The sequence below is a fragment of the Equus asinus genome, chromosome 21 (assembly GCF_041296235.1).
Source record: "Equus asinus isolate D_3611 breed Donkey chromosome 21, EquAss-T2T_v2, whole genome shotgun sequence".
NCBI classification, from domain to species: domain Eukaryota; kingdom Metazoa; phylum Chordata; class Mammalia; order Perissodactyla; family Equidae; genus Equus; species Equus asinus.
The window spans coordinates 96813166-96824257 of NC_091810.1; positions in this window are offsets into that span (position 1 = coordinate 96813166).

Sequence of the window (11092 nt, forward strand, 5' to 3'; positions counted from 1 at the left end):
GAGTGGTTTCCATCAGGAAGACCTGGAAGGGAAAGGAGGTGGGGGCTTCTCTCCTGGGCTGAATCGTGCGGAGGGTGGAAGGACAGACAGAACCAGGTGCTGCAAGAGGTAGAAGGTGCCTGTTCTTCCCTCCAAAAGAAGGGACCAAAGGAAAGTAGCACTAAATGGGGTTTAAGGGACTGTGACCTTTACAGAGCATTCTAGAAGGATGGCGCTTTCAGAGAAATTAATGACGCGAGCGACCATAATAAAGCTTTTTTTGTCATTGGCAACATGTTTGCTTTTCAGACAGCTTATTATGGCGGTAGAAAAGAAATCTAGAAAAAAAGGAAGCATGTAAATTATTGCACACTGAGCAGGCAGTGAGATTGGAAGTCAGGATGCCCTCAGCTGCTAAGGAGAAGCCAGGAGGTTTAGGGTCAGATTTAAGGAGGGGACGTCCCTACCTTCACCCCTCCCACATCAGCTACCGCTGACTGGGGTGTTCAGGGGCGGACCTTGCCCACAGTGGTGGCCTGGCAGGAGTTGATAGAAACCAGCAACCTCTATTCTAATCTGATTCAGATTCTGTCCTGAAGCAGAAGGGGACCAGACAGCCTCATCCAAACAACCTCTCCGTGGTGATGGCTCCCTTTGGCGTGACTTCAAAGGCTGTTCCACGTGGCCCAGAAAGCCCAGGCTCCCAGCTCGAACGCTTTCCCGTCAAGGGAGGAAGCTTGGGACCTGGTTTCTCTGAAGTCTGTTTTGGTTAGGGAACGAAATATCCTATTATTCCCAGGGGAACTCCCTACCAAAGCGGCTAGTAGCACTTTCTAGGAACTCTGTACCCAGAGCTGAAAGACAATGGAGCTAAGAGAATCGAGAGATTTTGAGATGTTACAATCAACAACCCCCTCCCCACTCTCATCTCTTGACATGCGGGCCGGAGCTTCTGGTGCTTTTCTCTGTTTGGGTTACAAGGGGGCAAAAATACCCGCCCCGCTTCATGTAAAACTAAGTTGAAGAAAACACTCAGAGCAGGTTTTCCTTCTGGCTACACTATGCGTTTGGCATAACACCTTGCGACAGAAAAACAGTGACGGACCACGCACATGGATCAGGATCAGTGGAGCAGCCATCAGCTCGTGCTGTAGGAGGCGGGTGGTGTGGGCGGTCGTGAGAGAACTGTAATGAGGCCAGTGTTCAGTGGTAGACGGGGGGAGATTCCAGCCAGCTTCTAAACTGAGCCTGGAGCTGTGTTGTTCGTATGAAGACGGTGTACCTTCCTCTGGGACACTGACACCAACACGCAGAGGCGAGCATAACAAGCAGCTCTTCGAATAGGGCAAGCTGAGTCCTGCCCTGCCCAGGCAGAATCAGGAGAAGCAACTCTGGGTACAGGGGGAAGGGGCCAACAAGATCAAGGGGAAGAGGCGGGGCAGGGTGAAGAAGGAGAAAGCGATCTTGAGGGGGAGGGTCCAGGAGAGATGCTCCCTCTTGACCTGGAAGTGAGGGCTAGTCCGTGACGGATGTGCCAAGAGTCCCGGGCTCGAGCCCTGTGCCCAGGGGAGTTGAAGAGAATGAAGAAGGCTGCCCCGATTCTCAGCCACCAGGAGAACTCTGGAGGAGTTATTCTTTGTCCCCGGATCCTGAAGTAGCACACTAATGGAACGTTCTCCAGGGTTGTGTGTGTGTGTTGCTCACTAATGATTAGACATTTTTGTTATCACTCCGTGTTAGTGTAAGAGTTACACGTGACAGAAGGGGTTACATGTCTGCTTCTGTTCCTTTCTAGTCAGTCCCTGACCCCTGAGGAGCTGGGCTAGAGAGAGTGATCACGAGGGATAAGGAATGCTTTCAGGGGAGGGTCTGGAGTCCACAGTTCTTAAACTCCGACAGGCTCAACCTCACAAAATCCCAGATTCCCAAATGCCTCATTCCTATAAACGCCCACTATTCCCAGATACAAGAGGAGCGACGATAAAGGACACGGAGGGTAATCACTCAGAGTCTTCAGATAGAGGAAAGAGGACAATGACATTTGGTGCCCAAGAAAACTCCTGCCATCTCCAGCTTGGCATAATGACCCTGGGTGTTAATCATGCAACTGAGGTCAGGATAGAAATCTACAAAGCCCAGCATGACCTCTAGAGCCTCGTCCGCCAACAGTGATGTGCTGATAACACAGACTCTCAGAAAGGCCATGTCAGGGCCATTACAGGCACCCTCTCATGCTTGGGACGAGCTTGGTGGCCTCGTCGGGCAGTTGAAGTAATTCCAACTGTGGCAGTAAGCAAAGCCCACAGCTTAGGAGAAGCTTACACATGTCAGAAACCTGTCGACACTCAGACAGTCCTGCCCTTGTACCAGGCACTGCTCTCACACCTCACGTGTGCAGCATTAGCACACTTACTCCTCACAGCGCCCCTACAGGGTAGGCATCACTACTATCCCCATTTTGTGGGTGAGGAGGCTGAGACACAGGAGGTTAGCCTTGCCCAAAGGCACACAGCTAGTTAGTGACAGGTAAGGACTTAACCCCACACAGACTAGAACTAGAGTCAGGCTCGCATCCACCCACCACATGGAGCTGCCTCGCCAGTCCACCAGCATGATGCAGGGACACACGAATGCCAACATCACTGGAATGTCATAGTGTGGCTTATGAAACACCAAAGAGATGACTCGGGAAAAGCTCACATCGATATAAGATGATCACTGCTAGAGAAACACAAGGTAAGAGATCATCAGAGAAGACTTTAGGAACCCAAGCACGTGTCCGGGAACTGGGAGGGTCTGACAAACACTGCTCGGGTTCACTGAGGCAGTGCCCGGGGGAGATGTTGGTGGGCCCCCCATCTTCAGTCTCCCCCATGGATTCCACACTCTACAGTGAAGTCAAATCATATTTGGTCACAGCACTTCCCTCCTCGTAAGTCATCAGTGGCTCCATAGCACTTATCGGAACAAAATTTGAATTCCTTGGCATGATCCACAAGGTTCTTCTCCATCTGGCCTTAACTACTTCCAGCCGTACCTCCCAACACACTTTCCCTGTGTCACAAATCTCCAGCCACAATGAACTTCTTGCCTGGCCTCAGATACACCGAGCTTTTTCATGCCTTCCAGTTTCCCCAGAACGAGGTCTGAAGACCGTCAGGGCTGGAATCAGTGGACAGCCCTTCTAGAAACGTTGACTCCAGGGTTCTACTGAAATCTAATGCCCAGACAACTGGCCTGGGAATCTGCATTTTAACAAATTCTCCATGCAGTTTATTTTCACATGCATTAATAAGAGAGCCACATCTCATTCCTTACGGTCATTCCTCTGTCCTTCCATCTGCGCCTCCACAGATCAAATATCATCTCCTTAAGAAAAATCTTTTTAATCCTCTCCTTCCCCAGATAAAATTGACCCTTTGCCCCTCTGTGCATCCACTCTACCCTGATCGTACGCCTACCCTGCATCTATGGTACTTCTTGTTTTCACTTTTGTGATCTAGATTGTGACTTCTTTGGGGATCTTAATTCATTTGCCAACAAGTTTTATTGAATGCTGGAGGTCCACTGATGGAGGAAGCAGATGGAGACCCATGGAGCTTGGAGTCTGACGGGCATAGGTACGTACAATCCCAAGGAACTGTGCCACATGCTCCCAAAGGCAGAGGCGGGTGTGTGGAAGCTGCAGGGGCTCTGAGGCTGGGGACGCCCCAGGGAAGCTGCCCAAGAAACTGATGTCTAAGTGGATACTTAGAAAAAGAAGGAATCACCCAAGGGGAGGAGGAGAGAGTATGCCGGCTAAAGGAAAACTGCACCAAGGCCCAGGGGGCGTGTGTGTGTGTGTGTTTGTGTGTATGATGGAAAGAGAAACTCAGAGTATTCTCCATAATAACAGGTGTTTAAAGCTAGCTGGGATTTTTTTCTCAGTCTTCCTCCTTCATAATTAATTTAAAGCCATGTTAAACAGATTTACCAGTTTGGGAGAAAATAGAGTTTTCCTAGACCCTGTCAGATGGACTCTTGAAACTTAAACCCAATAGTCTGTGCCTTAATCTGCATATGTGTGTTGTCATGAACGAGGGAATGAACAAATAAGTCTGTCCGTATGTGATTAATTAAAGCATCGTGAGGTAGCTGATGTCGTAGGACATAGCACAGTATACAGAAGAGCGTGATCTTTAGGATTAAATACTCCTAGTTTCAAATTCCAGCTTTGTCAGTTTCTGCTAAGTGACTTAGGGCAGGTTATATAATCCTTCTGAATCTCTTCATTTATATGATGGATGTAGTAATAGTTATCTCATGAGAATGTTGTTACAACTACATCACAAATGGGAAGCACTTGACATGACGCCTGGTAGATGGCAGGCTTTTTCAAAAGGGTGGTTACTAAGGATCTGACTTTCAAATCCCAGCTCCACCCCTTACCAAATCTGCATGGCCTTGGTCAAGAAACTGATGTGTCTGCCTTGGCTTCCCCCAGAGACTCCCCCCCTCCTCCAGTGAACAAATGCCCACCAGACCCACAGCCCGGCCCCTGGCACATGGGAAGCTCTGTGGAAATAGTTATTATTATTACTTTCCATTACTAACTTTCCATTACTTTAGTACTTTAGTACTTTCCATTACTGACATATTTTTGTCTGGTACTTCTGCCACATAAATACATTGTCTATGTTTGAAAGGTTAGCATTCTAAAGGAAATTGGATAATTTTTCAGGTATAAAACATCTTTATTCATTGAATACAGTTAGACCATTATTTTAAAATCTGCATCCAGTTCCAGGCGACTGCCACAAGGTGGCTCCAGACCATTTCTGATACACGTGGTAAATTGCCTTGCTGAAAGGAATACCCTGAGAACAAGTGTGTATTTGTTTTACAAAGAAATATAGCACTACGAAACGGTCTTCCTCAATTTCTGTTTTCCTTCCCGTATTCTTGCTAAAGGTAGGCACAATTTTAACTGAAGAATATATATATATATAGTATACATAAGAATATATATTCAGACATAGCCCTAAGATAATTTCAACACGGTTGATAGTCACTCAATCATGTTTTGCAAAACTGATATTACTGTCTGAAATTACATTTTTGTTCCTTGTTCATTTGTTTGTATACTAGCTATTATTTGTATAAATATTACCCAAAATCTAGTTATTATGGAATATCAGAATAAAGGACTCATTTTTTTTTAAATTTCCATTTAGAAGATTATTTTCGGGACACTTCAGTTTTTGAACTTTACTTTTCAAAATAAATGAAATTTACGGGGCTTTCAATGATGCTTTTTATGGCAGTAGCTCTTATAGTTCAGACTCCCGGCGCCTCCCTCCGACGCGGTGTTTAGGAATAAACGTGGGGGGCGCAAGTGTGCCGGCCAGAACCGCCTCCGCGCTGCCTGTGTTAACCCTGGCGTTTCCTGTTTGAAATACTACAACCATTGATTATGGGGAAGGTTGTTTTCCCCCATCTTCCCTAAAAGCGTGAATGAGACTCTGACACTGTTGTTAACCCTCCCGCAGGCTCACTGCTGGGGGTTAATTTTAGCATCTTGTTTCTCCTAGAAATTGGAGTTCTGCTGCTTCTCCATACAGGGGACACTGCTGGCTCGTACGTAGCTGACCTCCAGCGTACACCTCTAGATCTTTGAAAATGTTTCTTTCTGGCCCCCGATTTTCAATTTTAATTGGGTTATTAAGATACGTATGTTATGCATGCAAATTTCCTGATATATAGCACATTTATGTTAGCCCCCTTGCACGTCGGGTAGTGGGGACACAGTGTGTGAGTATCATTTATTTGGCATTTTTCTTTTACACCCATGGCTTATGCTGTCTTATTTACATCTGGATTTGAACTTGGAGTCCCTGCAGGACCTCCCTAGAAGGCCCATAAACCCCTCAGTCCACCATAGCGCTACCCTCTTCTCTGTCACCCGTTAGTTCCCTTCATTCATATATTCTGAGTGGACTCAGTGCATCTGTGGTGTAACTCCTGCCTCAGGGGTTTGGTATCAGGAAGAGCAAGTGCGTCTACAGGGAAAAGGGAGGTGGGAAAGAATGTGTCTTCTGGGTGGATAATTGATTCATAGGTTACAGGCATTAAACCAGGCTGTAAAATCTCATGGCCAGAAGCATAAATGAAGTTAAGGATTCTTCCACCTGGACTTCTGCAGCTCCCTCATTCGTTTTTCACAGAACTTACAACAGAAAAAGCCATGCCTATGTGGTGTGGACAGCCTGTGGGATAAGGAGCGTGCAAGGGTTAACTATTAGGACCCAGGTGTAGGGTCTGTGTGGGAGGACCCAGGAGGGAACAGGGAGTGCCATTGTTTCCATGCGATGGAGGAATTGCTCAGGTTACAGCAAATCTGGAAGTTGTTCTGCTGAAATCCAGAACAGGATGAGACCTTCTCAGTGAGGGACCAACCAGAGATCTGGAACACGGCAGGAAGGCAGAGGCATCATTCCGGGGAATAAGCAGCGTGGGCGAGCCCTTCGTTAGCAACGCTGGGAGCACAAAGAACTTCACTCAGCTTTGTGTCATTCTGAGCACAGGGGGCTGTAGCCACAGACAGACGTTCCTCGCAGCTAAGTCTAAGCGCAGGTGGAGAGAGAATGGTCTTTAACGGGTGATTAAGTCAATGACGTAAAAAAGCAACCTCGGTGGGATCAGTCGAGGATATCAATCCAGAACAAAGAACAAACCAGAGGGTAGAATATACGGCTTGATCAGATTAGACTTTTCTCCTTTGTTCGTGGGTGAGTGTGTGTGTGTAGATAAAATATGTTTTTAAAACACGCCTACGTTAATTAACCTAGGATGGCCCTCACAATCGGAACTCTCAACCTGCTTCTGATCCTAAGTCCATTATCAAATATCTCCCAGATGCACAGATGGAAGAAAATGACACTCGCTACCTCAATGACATTTTCTTGTCACCTGATTTACACCTGGTCATAGGTGGCTTGTAACATGGAGACGATGGAAATTGTGGAAGAAAGTTGGCAGGGACAGGCTGAGACAGTGAAGGCACAACATTGAAGATGGCACTCACTCTCCAGGTCATGCAAGGGCAAAGTCAGCACTTGAGAGCAAGTGCCACCCTAAATTTTTCATACTGGGTTCCTCACTTGCCTCTTTTTAGTCCTAGGTCAAGCTTCCTGGGTTCTCTCCCCATATTTGCCTTTATCGTAAAGTTCGAGTGGGCATATTTGGTGCCGTTGCCACCATTTTCAGGGGGAAGCTTGGCAGGAAGAACTGAATTCTTCACCTGCATCATTGCCAACATGTCTGCTTCCGCCACCAGCTGTTCTGTGAGACAGAAAGGCCACCTCAGCTGTCATTCCACCCGCCCCAGCAGCTGCTTGGACCTGCTCCAGGCGTACACAACAGGAGTGTGTGTGCATTGGTGTGCGTGTGTAGCGTGCACTAGAGAAATGCCTTCAAGACTTGTCATGACCTACGCTGTTCTTTAGACTTTTTTCCATAAAATCTCCTTATAATGTATCCTTATTGGATGATGTAATGCTTGCGCTTTCCAGAAGCAGCTAAGAACACTATCAGTTGTCTGATGCTGATGCAGGCCGATGTCCTAGTCTTGGAAAAAAAATGTTTAAACCTAAAAAGATTATTTTCCTAAATTATGTACTTTTAGAGATGAAAGAAAACTTAGCAAATTTCTATTTCACCATTTAAATGTTATATACTTTTAAAAGGTGCATTTGATGGCAGAATAAAATTTTACCAGAAGTATTGTGAGAAATTTTCCAGTGCCCTTCATGATTCAATTAAATGGAAACATGTGATAGTCTACACTACACCAAGATAAAGGGAATTAGAGTTAAAGCGTATAATACACGTGTCATCTGAGAGTCACAGTGTAGGAAAAAAATGAGGATTCTAAAAACTAATGTGATTTGATCTTACGGAAGAAATTGAGAAGTTAATGAATCAATATCAGTTACATCAGGAAAATTGTCCAAGCGAAAAACATTCTGACACCGTAAGGAGTGGAAATTACTCTCAGCGTCTCTATTATCTGAAACAGGACGATGTGAAAGTAGGGAAGGAGAGAAAGGTTTTTATCTGGGATGATTATGAATCTGTTCTCAGTGTCTTCAACTGGCTTCCATCAGGTCGCAAAGGTAACAAAGTTAGAAGGATAATATGTATTTTCTACATTAAATGAGTTTCGAGAAAGAGTATCTCTTCCCAATACTTGGGTATTTTCTCATAACACTAGTGATTCAACACCTATTAACTTGATAATAGAAATTATGTCATGAGATGGTACCTGGTGGTAAATGGCAACGGAAAGTGCTGAATAGAATTACCTTCGCAGGTACGCAAGCCATCTTTCTCTCCGAAGCCACTTAAAATCAGTATTTTTGAATTATATTCAACATATTCTTGCTTTGTTACATGCTATTAAAACCAAAGGCAAACGCAGACCAGACTTGAGAACTCCGCCAGCAGACAGCACCAGCTCAGTCATTAAGCAAAACTTAATGGGGCTTATTTTGCAAGACAAGCCAGACTGACTTGACCTGGGTCACTTCTTGCTTATGCCTCTGAAAATCATAAGCAAAACTTAAATTGCTCCCCGAAATTGATATGAGGTAACCACTAACCAATTCCCTTTCATTTAAAAAATTCTAATAATTTAACACATCACTGTGAAGAACAGAAGTCCTGCTCCTCACTCTGTACGCTGCCTTATAACAAGGTACCTCGGAGCCTCAGGCCGGGTCTTGGTGTGCATGCCCCTGGTTTGCAAATTCTCTTTTTGGTGCGTGCACAATCAACGTTTACTAATTACTGCCTCAGGATTCATTGGCTCTGCTTACGTTTTGTCCTGAATTTTTGACAATACTAATTGAGATTTAAAAAATCAACAAAGCCACATACCCATTAGAAAGTAGTACTTATCAGAAGTTTCAAATTTAAGATTTTAAAATATCGCTTCAATCATTTCAAACAAAAAAGAAAAAAATGTCTGAAATACTAAGTGAAAACTAATGGTTCCAATTAAAAACAACGTGAATTTTTTTTCCGGATTATATAAGCAATGCATGCTTATTTTAGAAAATTCGTAAATTTAGGAAGAAAGAATGGAAGGCAGCCAGGCAAAAGTGCTCACGTCCGCATATCCCACCAACATCCCAACCCCGGGCGGGTTTGAAGGGGTCCAGCGTGTGCAGACAATGACGCCTTCCCGCCAATTGGTAAATCAGAGGGGTTTGTTTTTTTTCGTTTACTCTTGATTATCTACAATTTTCTTCTCCTTCTTACTTCTGCTAGATTTGTAGTGTCTTTCTATATCGTACATCTTTTATGTGAGGTCAACAGATCTTTTAAACAGAAGGGTGAATGGTATAAGGGGGAATGACCAGGTTTAGACCAGGTTCAGGATCTGGGAGTTCTACACCTGGGCTAATCCATAAATGAGGTTTGACGTCTGCCTGGTCTCACAGGCCCTTTGGTGTAATACTCAGATTCTTTGGAAACCCTCTAGATCCCTTACCGATGTCTTGAAATTATTTTTAATTTTCTACACAGCATTCCCCACTCCCTGATTCTTTCTTCCTTGTTTGCTTCTTGACTCTGTCAACAAACCAGAACGTGGACTCTGGGGGACCAGGCCCATCATCCGTCTTGTTCCCTGGTACACGCCAGCACCCACGCCTGGTCTGCAGGAAGAAGGCGGCGAAAGCCCCATGTAAACCAAATACAAGGTAACTTAGCCCCTAAATTTCCAGGAAAGAAAATAACCACATATGTTCAAGTCTTTACGTAGGTCTCATGTTATGGATCACTTTCATAAGCCATAAAACACTGCTTAGGATAACAACTTTAGCCAGAAACCACCCTACAGTCTTTTATTCTGCAATTAATGCTAGATTTGGTGTTTACGACGATTGTCTGTCAAAATTAGTATAAAAGAAGGCAAAGAAGGTTAACCATTTCAGTATTTATTCCTGGGTCTTGACCTTATGTTTGCAAAAGTTGGGGACTGTTATAGGTAAGGCTTTTAAAGGTTACTTTAAAATGCAATCATGGTTATGCGTTATGAGGATGAGGAATATAAACCTCGAGGAGGGAGAAAAACGAAAATAAAAGCGTACTAACATATGTGAACAGGCAGCGCCCGTGTCACCACCACTCACACGGGCGTGTGGTGCTGTGTCTGAGAACAACTGAGCTGGGTGAAGGGTCGAGGCCACTCTGGTGACGACGGGCACTGATTCACTGGAAGAGGTTGGATAGTGTTTTTAAGTGTGATTGGGGAAAAAAAGGCAATATTTCTAAATTACTTTATTTAGTTAATATGTGATTTAAATATATGTGTGACTAAAGTAATAAATTCTATAAGTAGACAACTCACCGTTTCATCAACATCTTTTAAAGTTTACATGTTTGCAATGGACAAAAGGCTTATTTGGGGCAACCTTCTCACTGCAATAAGTAATGTCTATTTTTAAGTATATCTTGTTATGTATTGTGTGGTATTTCAACATGATATTTTATCTTTTTCAGTTCTGTATAATACTGAACTATCTTTATTACTCCCAGCTATTTCTTTTATTCTCTTTTTCAAAAACTCCTAGTTTCAAAAGACAAGTTTTGGAGCCTTTTTATAGCATATCTGTGTCTCTTAACTGCTATGTCACATTTATTTTTCACTGTCTTACCTGCTGGGGCTGGATTCTGTATATTTCTCAGTACCTTTTTCCTAATATTTTAAAGTTTTCTCTTCAACTGCATTTAGTCTTGAGTTAATTCTGTTTATTGTTTTTTCATTTTTTCTGAAATAATATTGTTCATTTCCAAGGGTCTTACTTGATTCCTTTTCATGTGCTGCTGCTTTTGTTTTCATAATCTTTATATTCTTAGGGTTGTTATTCTTTCTTTTAGCTCTCTGCGAAATCTTCTTAAGATCTTAAACACATTTGTTCTAATTTTTAAGATTGCTCTATTATTTTCATTTCATCCAGAGGGACTGTATGTCCAAATCTTTAATTTTTTCTTGGTTATCTTTTCAGTTACAGTATTTCTGATGTACTTTGGAATTTGGGTTTTCGAGCTCATTTTGATGCAAGGTTTT